The 14,775-nt window shown below is 44.3% G+C and overlaps 1 protein-coding gene across 5 annotated transcripts in view; it reads right to left on the bottom strand.

Annotated features, from left to right (window-relative positions):
- Window positions 1-14,775, bottom strand: part of MAP2 (microtubule associated protein 2) — an 805,405-nt gene that overhangs the window by 652,073 nt on the left and 138,557 nt on the right. The window lies entirely within an intron of this gene.

Consider the following 14,775-nt stretch of genomic DNA (forward strand, 5'->3'; position numbering starts at 1 on the left):
AAATCAGGCCCTAAATCTCAGAAAAACAGAACACAAAACATCAGGATGGCAGCACTTTGATGTGGCTAACTTACAGGACCCCAAGACCAAGAAGGCATTTGTCTTACAAATCAAAAGCAGGATCCAACACCTGCCCCAAAAGGAACGCCAGCCTAAGCCAGCTACAGATGAATCAACAAGAAATGGGAACAGGTCCTTTCAATACCCGGAAAAAAAAGAAATCATACCTGGAGAGCAAGACAAGGAAGGAGAAAAAATGATTAAGACAAAACACATGGCAAGCTATTCAAGAAAGGAGGACAGCAACAAAGAAATTCATGGAGACCAGATCTCAGAAGCTACAGAAGTACAAGCAACAGTACTTAGGAGCAAACAGAGCCGTTAAAAGAATGATAAGAGCAGACAAGTGGATGCACATGGATAACTCTGCCAGCCAAGCAGAGGAGACAGCCAGTAGAGAAGAACAGGAGTAGATCTTCAGGATAACGAAGATTGTCAGTGGTAAATCTTCTGCATCATACCACACCCCTATTATGTACAAGCAAGTGAAGACTACTCACAACAAAGAAGGAGCAGGAAACACACTGGGTCGAGCACATCAAAGAAATCTTGAACAGACCAGTACCAAAAAGCGAAGTGGACATCCAAGAAGCTGAGACACACTTGAATGTGAACACCGTCCCACAATTGAAAGAAGAAATTGTCACTGCCATCTAATATCCTCTTACTCTTACTTACACTTCACGTGGTGCCCGATATGGGGGCTGACGGGTACATATCATATGTACTACAGATATCAATATGGGGGACCGCTGAGTAGTCTTCATTACTGGCGACTGGCGAGTACCCTTCATGTAATAAGCAGGTACCAGTTTTGAGAACTGAGTGGTACACTTCCCATGCTGCCGCAGATACCAATATTTGGACTGACGAGTACCCTGCTGATGCTGCTGCTGGTACAATTGATGGGAACAGAGTGGTGCACCTCATGCACATTTGCAGTTTGACGCAGTTGATTTTTTTAACGTCCAGTTAAAGGCGGTTTGAGTAGATGGTGTTATTTTTTTCTGAATGAGGGGTAACGCGTCCACAGCCCTGTCAGACTGAAATCTCCGATCACCAGCGGGTTCTCCAAATCCTGTTTGTTAATGAATTATGCATTTCTCACTGCTGCTGACTCTCCCTTGTCTTAGCTTCTGATGCACTCTCTTTGTAACGCTACAAATCTTTTCCACTGTGCTCTGAGCTTGCAGGTATTATCGAGGAAATATGCAAAAGAATAACGTGATTCAAGGCAGGTCTGACCAGCTCTTACTTTTGTTCAGTGCTTAATTTGTAAATAAGAGGTGCCGGTGCTCAAAGCCCTTCTCTTAAACACGAGGCTGCTGTAATTAAATTTACCAGCACTGAATACTGAGGTAGCATAATCCTGAAGCCATCTCTGGCCTCTTCAATCCATTTACGGCCACCCCTACCCCTTCAGCTCATTCTGCAACTTTCTACTTTCTCCCTTTATGACGCTTTTTAGTTTTTCCTTCTTCCGTCTTTCCCATATGTGTCTTTTTCTCGCAGCAAATGCTTGAGGCATAAGAATAAGCTTTACAGCACTGCATTGTGAAGAACCTATTAAAAGTGATAGTTTTTAAACGAGAACATACAACCATTTTTGCTTCAGCCCAACTCTGGCAACAGTGCCATTATGTAAACAAGATGCAAGACAGTCGTCGTGTGAACCCTGTAATAGGCCCAGATTGTCATAGCTAGAGCAATCCTATAGTCTATCAACTCAAACACAATAGTTTTTTTGTACAGGTATTCTGAACTCAGGTATTTGTTGGTGCTCGTGTAAAATAAAATATTTACCTAAGATCACACAATTTGGTTAAGTGCAGAAGCCGCAATTGATCTAATTTTTCTGGTTTCCCTTTTTTACGTTTCGGCTACTAAATGAGTATTTATCTGTCTCTCCTTTTTTATCTCAAATGTCGATGCATCTGTGAACTGGGGCTCTTTCTATAACATAATGCTGCATACATGAGTGTTAAACGGGTAACGACTGCGTTAATGACAACTAATGTCATAGGCCAAAGTACAACCGTAAGTGACGATTGAAAGAGCTGCAGAGGGCTCCCCCGAAGTGAACAAGGTTCCACCGGTCATGTCATGTCTCCATCCTCCCCTCTGCTCTCGTGAAGTTGAGCTCGAGGCAGGCCATTTAAAAAGCCGCCCTGGCCTACGTCCTCGGGCGGGGGGCAGCCGCACTGGCAGTCATGCTGCATCTCCCGCTGCAGGATGTACTGTACTCCCGGGACTCACTGCGCGCGGCGGCTCGCGCCATCCTCAATACATCAGGCGCTCGATCAATACTGGCTTTTATGGTGTCTGGTGAAAACAACATAAAGAAATATTTTCGCTTGCTTCCCCCGCGCGACCGCGCCACTCAGACATGAAAGATGCGAGGAATCGAACAAGGAGTAATTCTGTGTTCTATTTATTTAGGGTATTTTCCTACGGTGGGACCCTGTGACCTCCCACGGACAAAGACTAGAAACAATACAAAAGTCTGAGGCCCATATTTATACTTTTTGACGCTAAACTGCGCTAACGCAGTTTAGCGTCAAAAAGTTTTGCGCCGGCTAACGCCATTCTGAAGCGCCATGCGGGCGCCGTATTTATTGAATGGCGTTAGCCGGCGCAAGCAGACCGGCGCTGCCTGGTGTGCGCGAGAAAAACCACGTACACCAGGCAGCGCCGGCGTAGGGGGAAAATGGCGCATGGGCGTCTTAAAATGGGGCAAGTCAGGTTACGTCGAAAAAATCGTCGTAACCCGACTTGCGCCATTTATTTTCGACGCCCATCCCCCATCAACATGACTCCTATCATTGTAAAGATAGGAGTCATGCCCCCTTGCCCAATGGCCATGCCCAGGGGACTTCTGTCCCCTGGGCATGGTCATTGGGCATAGTGGCATGTAGGGGGGCACAAATCAGGCCCCCCTATGCCAAAAAAAATTATTAAAAAAAAATAAAAAAATACTTACCTGAATGTCCCTGGGGTGGGTCCCTCCAGCCTTGGGTGTCCTCCTGGGGTGGGCAAGGGTGGCAGGGGGGGTCCCTGGGGGCAGGGGAGGGCACTCTGGGCTCATTTTGAGCCCACTTGTCCCTTAACGCCATGCCTGACCCAGGCGTTAAAAAGCGGCGCAAATGCGCCGTTTTTAGCCACGCCCACTCCCGGGCGTCTCTTTTGCCCGGGAGTATAAATACCACGTAAAGGCCTGGGAGTCATTTTTTAGACGGGAACGCCTCCCTTGCATATCATTAACGCAAGGAAGGGGTTCACGCTAAAAAATGACGCACATTCCGGGAACTTTGGCGCTATTCGCCTCTAACGCCATAGTATAAATATGGCGTTAGTTGGTGTTAGTTTAGCGTCGAATTTGCGTAGAAAAAAACGACGCAAATTCGGCGCAAACGGAGTATAAATACGCCCCTGAGGGCCTTATTTACACTTTTTGGTGCAAAACTGCACTAACGCAGTTTTGCACCAAAAAGTTTTGCACCGGCTTGCAGCATTTTTTAGCAACAGCTGGCCACCATATTTATGGAATGGTGCAAGCCGGTGCAAAGGGCAGGCTAGCGTCAACAAAAATGACATTAGGCAGGTTAGAGCCAAAATAAATGACCCTAACCAGATTAGACGCTAAGGGGCATATTTATACTCTGCACTGAATTAGCGTCATTTTTTTAACTCTAATTCAGTGCAAAACTAACTCCATATTTATACTTTGGTGCTAGATCCGTCTAGCGGCAAATTTATGGAGTTAAAGTCATTTTTTGGAAGTGGAAACCTACCTTGCCTTAATGAGATGCAAGGTAGGCGTTCCCGTGCAAAAAATGACTCTATGGCCTTAACGCCATATTTATACTCCCATGCAAAAATGGTGCAAGGTAGGGAGGAGGGGTCAAAAAATGGTGCAAAGCTTGCTTTGCCCGATTTTGTAAAGCCTGTGTCAGGGCAGGTGTTAGGGGACCTGAGGGCCTATTTCCATGGTGGAAAACCATGGAATAAATCCACAGGTGCCCTCCCCAGGCCCCAGGGGCACCCCCACCCACACCAGAGGGACTGCAGAGGATGGGGGACCCCATCCCAGGTAAGTTCAGGTAAGAATGCATTTTATTTTTGAAAGTGCCATAGGGGGCCCTGCAATGGGTGCAATGGCCATGCCCAGGAGACCCTTGTCCTCTGTGCTGGCCATTGGGGTGGTGGGCAGGAGTCATGTGGCATGGTAGGTTTAGCACCATAAAATGACCCTAATCTGGTTAGGTTCATTTTTTTTTACTCTAACCTGCCTAAAGTCATTTTTTGGTGCTAAACCTCCTTCTTCTATACCGCCAGCCCCACCCGACTAAAGTCATTTTTTTTTACTCTAGCCTACCCTTTGCACCGACTTGCAACATTCCATAAATATGGTGCCCGGCTGGTGCACAGAAATGGTGCAACCTGGTGCTAAACTTTTTGGTGCAAAACTGAGTTAGTGCAGTTTTGCACCAAAAAGTATAAATAAGGGCCAATATTTTGTAAGTTTGCACCACTTTTGCGTAAAAAAATTACGTTAATGCGATGCAAAAGAAGTATAAATCAGGACCTTGGTGCGAGACGGGTCTAGCACAAAAGTATAAATATGGAGTTAGTTTTGCACCGAATTAGAGTAAAAAAAAAATGACGCTAATTCAGTGCAAACAGAGTATAAATATGCCCCAGAGTATAAATACGCCCCTAAATATGGCGTTAAGGCCATAGAGTCATTTTTTGCAAGGGAACGCCTACCTTGCTTCTCATTAGGGCAAGGTAGGTCTCCACTTCCAAAAAATGACTTCAACTCCATAAATATGGTGCTAGACGGGTCTAGCACCAAAGTATAAATATGGAGTTCATTTTGCACCGAATTAGAGACAAAAAAATGACGCTAATTCAGTACAAACAGAGTATAAATATGCCCCTTGATTCTTCAGGGTATACGCGTTCGGGTCTACCACTGTCGCCCCAATGACAGAAGTTGAGCTAGAATGAAAGGCTGTTAATTAATGCAGCCTTTCATTCAAAAATGAGTTCCATTCATTTGATTAAGAAAACACTGAGGTCTAGATAACTATTTACTAATATTTAACTCAATGCAGCCAAGCTACTGTCATCAAAGGGAGAGAGGGTATAAACCACCATAGTTATTAAGATGTGGTGCATTTTTTCAATCCTCCAGCACTCCCATGCACCAATGCACATACCATTGCACTATAATGCAAGGGTGTGTGACCTCTAAAGCATAGGTTTTGAACCAAAGGGAAAAACCCTTCCTATATAAAAACTGTCCATTAAGGCTTTTCACAGTTTTTATGTGTGCCGTACAATGGAGTACATATACAAAATTGGTAACAAATTATGAGAAATAAAAACATTTAACATTTCTCCTCAATAACCTGCCTTGAGGATGCATAGGGTTTTAGCGCTGATCCCTATCTATGAATATTAGTAGATACGGATTTGTGTAAAAACCTATGGGTGGTTCCATGGGAATGTCTATGACACACCCACTTGACAGAAAGTAGAGCAAATTTGGGGCATATTTATACTTGTTTTGTGCCGAATTTGTGTCATTTTTGTTTACACAAATTCGGTGCAAAACGAACTCCATATTTATACTTTAGCGCTAGACCCGTCTAGCTCCAAATTTATGAAGTTAAAGTCATTTTTTGGACGTGGAAACCTACTTTGCGTCAATGAGATGCAAAGGAGGTGTTCCTGTGCAAAAAATGAGTCTATGGCCTTAGCACCATGTTTATCCCCCCGTGCAAAAATCATGCACGGGGAGGAGGGGTCAAATAATGGTGCAAAGCTTGCTTTGCACCATTATTAAACAACTGGGTCAGGGCAGGCGTTAGGGGACCTGTGGGCCTATTTCCTGTGAGTAGTGGTACCCCGAAACCGGACCCAGGATGTTTGTTTCCTGTCCAGGGAGGACCTGGCTTGGCAGTTTGAGCTGGACTATTCCCATAGGGAGCACGGTCAAGACTGATTTGGATATGGCTGGGTCCAAGTTGGAATGGCGTGGGTAGCAAAAAAACAATGGATTTAGGCCCAGATCTATGTACTGGGGGTGAATGTATGACATTGTTCAGCATTCCATCCCTCACTTTGTTGCTTTTGAAAATAAACGTACACAAATTAAAATCTAACATTGATTACTATTGTAGTTAGGAATTGTTTTTATGGTATTACTGTTGTGTAGAAGGCTTACTAGAACAAAAGCCTTAGTTGTCTGAAAAGCTGGCACCTCACTATACAAATGCTTGGGTCTCCATTTGTCCACCTCACTTCTGATTCAGCGGCAATTGTTCAACTGGATATCATGAGGTTGTCAAGCATGAGGGCTACAAGGCCTCACATGCTGGAACTCTCTCTAGCAAACCATCTGCACTTCGTCAAAATTATCAAAAGAGAGCTCTGATGTGAATTCAACTGAAGCCTTCCCAAGCTCATACAATGAAAATCTACAGTGAACCTGGACTCAGACTACTATTGAATTTTATTCTCTGTAACTTTGATTGTACAGTTCAGACTTAATAACTGGGCAACAAGGTTCAAGTTCTGGCATTGCTCAACATTCTGTGATTCCTGTCAAATCACTTAATCTCCCTGTTTTGTATAACATGTGGGCTACGTTTGCATTATATAAAAATGCAGAAAAATAAATACATACAAAAATACAAAATTTCATAAGGCACCACTGTTGAGAATCTACATGATTCTACTGGAAATGGCAGACGATAAAGGATTGAGGTACACACAGCACTGAGACAAAATACATTTGTGCCCCCACTCACCCATCAAAGTTTATATAAAGCAAATTGATATGACAGATTGATGAGAAGTTTGCTGTAATGGTTGTGGAGAAAGAAAAACAAGCTATATATTTGCTGGTCAGGTCACAAAAGAACAGTATTCAGGGGACAGACGCCAAACATACTGGAGAAGTGACTTTACCTGATCCATTGACTTTAGTAATGGATGAGTCTTTGAAACGTCTGTATTCACTATAGTTATGAAAGAGAACAATACTCTTCATATAAAATTATTTCATACACAATGACACCGTGAGAAAATTCATAGAGGTTTGGTATTCCTTTAACAGAAAGAAACGAAAATTAGTGTTATTTTGCCCAACCTGACTTTTAGCCACATACTTGCCCTTGATGGGTAAAAGGAGTGGATGGTCCTTTTGTGACACAGTAGACCTGGGTTTTGGATGATCTGGAGTAGGGGGAACAGGAAGGTTATTCAAAACCCTATTGTGAAATGTGGGTCTTGACATTGGTTGGATCCTTGTTAAATAATGTTGCAGGCTTTTATCAGTTGACAAGGAAAGAGATGGAAATTAACGTAATAGGTATGAAAATGAATAACAAGCGGTTTGAATAAAAAAAGCCATAATTCATTCTGTTATGATATTTGGAAAATGGGCGGAGCTTTTGTAATTTGTACTGGAGATATTTTGTTTTGCTGAAATCAGCAGTTCATGTCGCAAATCGGTAATTATATGATGCTGGACAAGGCACAGAATAACATATTTCAGCATTTCCCCTCATAATTCACTAATATCCAGAATACGCTATTGACAAAACAACAAAATTCCTTCCCACATAAAATTGTTGCCGAACAATGTTCTTTCTGCAAATGGCTGCGGGGCTCCCATCTCCTTCCCCAGAGAGATGCTCCACTTTTATGAAACTTGGCCTACCAGTACCAATAAACACTGAACTGATATGAAACCCCATGGTGCATCTGGATTTAATGTTCTATTGTAGTCTGAAGTGCAACAACTAATTCCATCATGTTAGACCTCAGACAGTATGAAACATTCACGCCTCTTTATCCCTTTGTGACCAATTTAAAGTTGATTTTCTGTTTTATTTTTATTATTTTGAAAGTAATCACAAACACAACTTGCCAGAAGAAGCCTGTACCCAATAAAAGAGGTAATGTAACAGATAAATAAAAGACATATAGTTTAAATCAATCTGATACTCTTTACGGTACTAGGTCCTCTGTCTCCACCCCAATTGTACCCCGTGGTTTCTAATCCTCTAACGTCCAGTTTGGGAACGACTCTCTATACCTGGGCTGGTTCAGGGTATCCCTCTTTGCCGCATGTGGCCTCGCAGGCTCCACAGGAAACAACACTGCCATTCACCTTTCTCAGCCATTTCAGATGCATTTTTAAGGTTCCAAAAAGGACATCTACTTTACTTCACTCTCAAACAATTTCTACCGCCTGCTATCACTCCCAGATTTTCAGGGTTAGGGAGTCTTTGTGGAATTCCATTTGTAATAAATCTTTTTGTAGTGTGACCAACTCAAAGTAACAAATCTCTCTAAGTGTAGGCACACAAAAATCAACATTTGTCTTAGCATTGACTCCCCCCCACATTACTATCCTAAAGCATTTCCAAAACCAGAGGGTCTTCACATTCATGCAGAACACGCATCTCTACCAACCAAAGTGATGTAAATGTTTCATCATTCTTCCACTCATTCACATGGGAACCTAAACAATCATTCTGTTCCTTCATCCATCCTCTCACATTTCCATCTATCCATCTTTTTACCTTTCATCCTACTTTTCACCTTTTCTTCCTTATTGCCTTTTACCTTTCTTCCAGTCATAATTTTTCTCCTCCCATGCTTTCATTCCGCCTATCTACCCATCTTTTTGTCTTTCATCATTACATCTTTATTTTTTATTTCCTCTCACGCTTCTTTTTTTTATATTTGTACCTCTGTGCTTTCATAGTTTCATCTTTTTTCTTTCTCTCTCTCCTTTGCTCTGCGTGTCTGCCTGACTCCCCCACCCCTCCATCTTCTATTGACAGTATTATTTATGAGCACTTTATTTCCAGATGTGCAGACAGAGGAGGCCCATAAACAACTATAAACAACTAAATGTTAAGTGGGACCATTTCACCAATCAGTGGAACCCCTTGCTAAGCTGCTTAGTTGTGGTGTTCCCTACGACCCTGCTTTGGTGAGTCAGTCACCAAACAGTGCAGGCATCAGAGACATAGCTTCTGTCGGTCAAGCCTCTGTTGTCCTGCCAGATGTAAAGTATACCATGAAGTCAGGCACGTCGGCTGATGCTTTGGTGAAACAACAGAGTGACAGCCAGACCAGGCGGCAAGCAGCAGGGAAGACAGTTGACACTTTTATATTTTCTTCGAACACAAATTCATGAACTGGATTATTCTTCAAAAATAAAAATAAAAAATAGGTACCCCTGAGTTAATGAGAGTTTTCTCCCAGCGTGTGGGCGTCACCTTATTATTTCTCTTGTCTGGGACCTGCAGGCTGTACGTGGCAGTCGTGGACAAGAAAGGGACAATGGGAATAGCTTTCGGGGGGTCACTCTAAACAGGGCAGCCCCTTCTGATGACATTCTCACAGGTGGTTGTGAGAAGGACCGAGAGTTTCCAACAGCAGAACCAGAAACAGCGTCACATCCTACCTCCGACCTCTGAAATGGGCGGGAAGCCCGAGGTTTTGCAGACACTTACGTAATATTAGACTTACACCACTTTACTGCCCCGCCCTCAATGAGATCCTAGACTTCCGTGTCGATCTTCGTTAGTTTTGTGGTGCAGACTTTGCATTTTCTTGGCAGTTTCCCGCCTGAGTTTCATTAATGATTTCCTTTGCTCGTGGCCGTGGCAGGATGTCACTACGTAGTTCAGCGAGCGGCCCTGTCATGGGGTCCCGAGGGGAGGAGGAGGAACGAGGAGTTCCCCCCGGGGTTTATTGGGAAGGGTGGTACGGCCCGCGATGCGGTTGGGCGTCCAGGGTGCCAATTTTGGGTGGGTGGGTGTTCTAATATAAACGGACATTTTGCGGTCCAGGTCACCATTTTGTAGAAGGTGACCTGGTGGCCGGAGCTCGACAGAGTTGGGTGCCGGTTTCCCCACCCCCTCCCTTGATAGGCCGACTTTCTGGAGCAGGTGCGTGTGGTACGGGGTTTAGGTTGTCGCTTTGGACAGGTGAGTACCGCGGCGGTGACAGCTGCAGGGCAGGTAATAAAAGCTCGGGTGGAGGACGGAGATGGCAGGGCAATTCAGGTATTATAGGGGAAGGAGCATTAGTTGGAGATGGACAAGCAGGAAACTGCTCATTAGCGGACAGGTTCAAAAGAAGCGGGTAGGACCGGGAAAATTAAGTAGACGAGAGGGTAAAGAAAAGCCAGGATGAGAGTAGGGAGGGGGAGGGGGCATAGGGGAGGCAGAGGGATGTTGGATAGGTTTATTCTATGTCTAGTGAGGCTTTAGTTTTGTGAGACAAAGGCCTAGGTGGGGAATTTGTTAGGGGCACCTGTTCCAATAAAGCGACCTTTTACACACACAGAAAACGAGTTATTTTGTTGTTCACTCCTTCCCAAAGAGGTCTGGAGACCTGGCCAGGTGCTGTGAAGTCCCAAAGGATGAGAAAATAAGCAAACTTGCTTCCTTCTGCCACTCACGGTGCAGGCAGCTAACATATACATGAACCGTCACAGAAAGAGGATCCCTGGAGGACCTGAGCTCAGGTGTCCTCCGACCCCCTCTCTGTCAGAGTTTGAGGCTACAACGAAGCCTTGCTCAAGGCAATGGCCTCGAGTACGCGCGCGCGAGAGAGAAATAAGCAAAAAAATATATATAGCAAAGGCGGGAGACTGAGGACTGCAGAGCCCCGTAGACATTCATTATTAATTCATACTGAAAACAGGAACAAAATATCGGCATCAAAGCCAAAGTGCGCATCAATTTATGGCGGAGGGTGTCAGCTTTAATACTGTGCTGTGCTTCTTTCAAAAATCCCATCTGACCTGTTTACATCATTCCCAAGTCCTTATGCGTGCTATTTTTTGCAAAGCCGTCCGCGGCACCATCATGAAATAAATACAAAACGCGCGCAAATGCTCTGCTGCCAGCAGCAAAATCAGAGACTTTGACAGCTTTTATTTTTCCCTGGAGCAGCCTAGCTTGATGGTCGCGTCTGTTTCAGCACAAAACGCAGTCAAACGCGCACAGCAGTCCAGTCGTGTTCTCTAATAGCCTCTTTGTGCACATCGTGTCTACCCAAATATTACTGTCGACACCCAATAACTGGAAGCTTCGGTGGGGAGTCTCCTCTCAATAGGAAGTGGTGCCCATTTCTCCAATGGTGGCTGGAACCAGACAGCTGCTCTCATGCAATGCTTGTTATATTGATTATATGTTATATATAGCGCCAACACTAAACCTTACTGCCTATTCAGAGCACTCGGAAACGTGCAGTGTGAGCATGACGTAGAAAGTGGAGTCCTACAAACAGGCAGGCACATATACATTCACCCCCGCACCAAATGCACAGAGCAGAATCTTGCTTCTGCTTCTGCATAAAGTGCTCAGCATGCAAGGATGAAGGGAGTTTGGCCGGCACCAACTACCATCACGTGAACCACATAGAAGGAAGGGGAATGAATCTGCAGCACATATATAAGTGCCATAGTATGTTCCTGCACATGCACACCTTAGTGTCTAGGCTCTCACGCGCTCTGGCGGGTCTTGTAGCATATGCAGCCACGTGATGCATGTGCACAGAGAAGGGGGCTCAATTTGCACTCATGATCATAAAACAAGGGATTGTCTCTGGTACCTGCAAGGATAATGCAGCGAGTTAAATGCTCGCTGCAGACATCTGCTGTGACCTCCACGTTATGAGCATGAATATTGGAAAGGCTTCCATTTCTCAAGCCGGCTGAGGTAGTAAACTGAGTACCAATACATTTTGTATAGAGCTCAACAGTTCAAGAGAAAATTGGCACTATACGCACCACAGCACAGAAGGTACAGAATGGGATCAATGAACCATGTTTACAGGTAGGGGAACAGCAGTATGATATACTTTAATGTACGCTCTGTTTTGTGGAGGCAGAAGATGTTAAGCGTATCTTCCAGCTTGTGCCGCTACCTCGTGATACCAGTTCAATAGTTCAACCCCCAGTGGCGCTAGAGTAGGAATAAGTGAATGAATAGTCTGGTGGCATGGACAAAATTTAGGGGCAGATTTAAGAAAAGTGGCGCCACTTTTCATGCGCACCTTAGCGCCCCCCATCGCCACCATGTGTGTGCTGCATTTAAAACACAGCGCATCATGGCACAGGGTAGGGGCAATAGCGTCAACATTTTGATGCTATTGATGTACTGTTCAGGGTTAACGACATAATTTTAGCGCTAAACCTGAACAGTACATAGGGACCCATTGTAACCATTGGTGTGCCCCTATTAACGCCTGCTCTAAGATGGCGTTAAAAGTAGCCACAAAAAATGGCGCAATGGAATCTCTGAGATTCCATTGCACAATTATTGGGGCCCCTCTAATGGGTGAATGCCCCCTTGGCATACATTGTGCATGGCTCATGCATAATGCGACACAAAGGGTTGCAAAGTATGCATTGCGCCACTTTGTAAATATGGCATGATGATTTTTGAAGCCTACCGCCACGTAAGCGTAAAAAAATGACACTAATGTGGCGCTGGTGCTTCTTAAACCTGGCCTTAGTTTTCGCTAGTCGTTCACCTCTGAAATCTGCCCACTGAAATCAGTCTCAAGCCTCCTTTCCGCAATAAAATTCCATACTCCTCCCCTTCACAGTTTTTCAGCCAATATATTGAAAGGGGTAGGCCCTGACTTTCACAACATTAAAAGTTCTTCTCTCTGCCTGCAGATTCTGCCTGCCCTCATCTTTTCTGCTTCTCAGGTCATATGGGGGTGGTTTCATTCTTATCGAGCCACACACTTCTTTCCCTGGCATGAAACCTCTCGCCATCCTTGTGGTATTTCACAAGCATCGTTTCTGGGTCATCTCTTTTCCTGAAGGCCACCCTGCTTGCTTCTTTCATCAACTTATTTCATTTTACCACGCAATCCTATGCTCAGGACGCACAACTACTGTTCCCTTTTACAAATTTATTGAACTATTTTAACGCCGTTGAAACCTGGATTTTGTGTTCTTTTCTGTGATTAGATCAATCCAACGTGTAAATTCTGTCTTTGTACCATATGCACTATATTTCTCAGCCTTTCAATCTCCTTTTCCCCCTCTGTCAATACTTTTACGTTTTACAGTTAAGTCTCTTAATTTCGGCAAATATGTTTCTTTTGTTACTCAAATCTACATAATGCAATTGTTTTAGCATTAAAATAATACATATTTCCTTCGTTGCTCCACTGAAAGGTTACTTCAAACTCCGTTTCTTCCTAGTGAATCAAGGGTCGCCCTTGGTATCTACAAACATTAACGTACAATAGGAATAGTATCACCCAAGCAAACATTGTTCATAAGCAAGTCAGTTACTGTTGCTGAAAGGATGAATGCATCTACTGTAGAACTCGTTGCCGTACATATAAACAGCATGTTTTGATATTATTGAAGTTACCTTAGACTTTTAAGTAGGACAATAAAATTGAAATATTCTTTAATATGTAAGAAAAACTGACAGCATAGCTTTGAGGATGCCTTTTTTTGGGGCTGCAGTGTTGCAAAAAATACACACAGCCGCAAACGTGAGCATTAAGGCAAAAATGAATTAAATACAAATAATAAAGCACTTGTGAAATACCTATGGGCTGTATGGTGTTCCTTTAAGAAAGTCATAGACTATTATCAAGATGATTGGCATTCCTGGAGCTTAGGTAAGAGTGGATTTGCTACCAGAGCGGTAGAGCACACATTCTCAAAGATGCTGATTGAGAGCGGAAATGTATGCTCAAAGGGGCCTAATAAAAGAATGGGAATCCATGTAATGAGAAGTGGGACATGGATGAAAATGCAGCTGCTGCCCTTTCACCCTTCTCATAGAGAGGTAACAGCCTTGCCCAACACAAGACATATCAACTAGCACAAGAATCCCAAAATACTGCCCCTCCAAACAGCCACTGCAGAAACCAATTTCTTTTTAGGCTGAGCCTACCCAACAACGCAGCTGTCTGCTTGTGAAATATATATTGTGGGCTTGCAAATACATGCAGAGGCTTGTGTCCTGCCCACCGCTTACCATTGGTTGGCTTTCCTGTAACTCTTATTTGCCTGCTTCTTATTTGTGTCCCAGCTTGTCAACTTTGTGTTTGTCCCGATCATGGAGCACAGCCTCTTTACCATCTCTTTTGACTGTCTGCCTTCTAGGCTTCCCCTGGCCTACTTTTCATGTGCTACACTGTTTCTTTTTTGTTAACTACTCCAAAGGAGTGCATGGGTTTTCCAGCTGTTTCCCTCAAAAACCTCTTTTCCACTATAGTCCTTGTTACTCAGTCACTTTAGTGCTTTTCCCCACCCACTTCATGTTGCTGTTAGTCCAATGTCCTCCCTGTTACTTTCTCAATATGTGCTTCTGCCACCGCTCAGTGTTACTCTCTCGCCTCTGTACTCCTTCTTCTGTCTCCCTTGCCCACCATGTTGCTTCCTCCCAACTGCGACCTCCTTCTCTGTCACCCGTTGCTTCTCCTTTTTATCCTGCCCTCTGTGTTGTTTCCATCCTGTGCCATCCTTGTTGCTTTCTCCACCAGCACCCTCCTCTTCTGCAGCTCGTTGCTTCTCCTCCCCACCCTGCCCTCTGTGTTGCTTTTGTCCCCCACACCCTGCGTGTTGCTTCCCTCAGGCCTGCCTTCTCTGTCACCTGTAGCTTCTCCATCCCAACACCTGCATTGCTTCCCCACCCA

The sequence above is a fragment of the Pleurodeles waltl genome, chromosome 3_1 (assembly GCF_031143425.1).
Source record: "Pleurodeles waltl isolate 20211129_DDA chromosome 3_1, aPleWal1.hap1.20221129, whole genome shotgun sequence".
NCBI lineage: Eukaryota > Metazoa > Chordata > Amphibia > Caudata > Salamandridae > Pleurodeles > Pleurodeles waltl.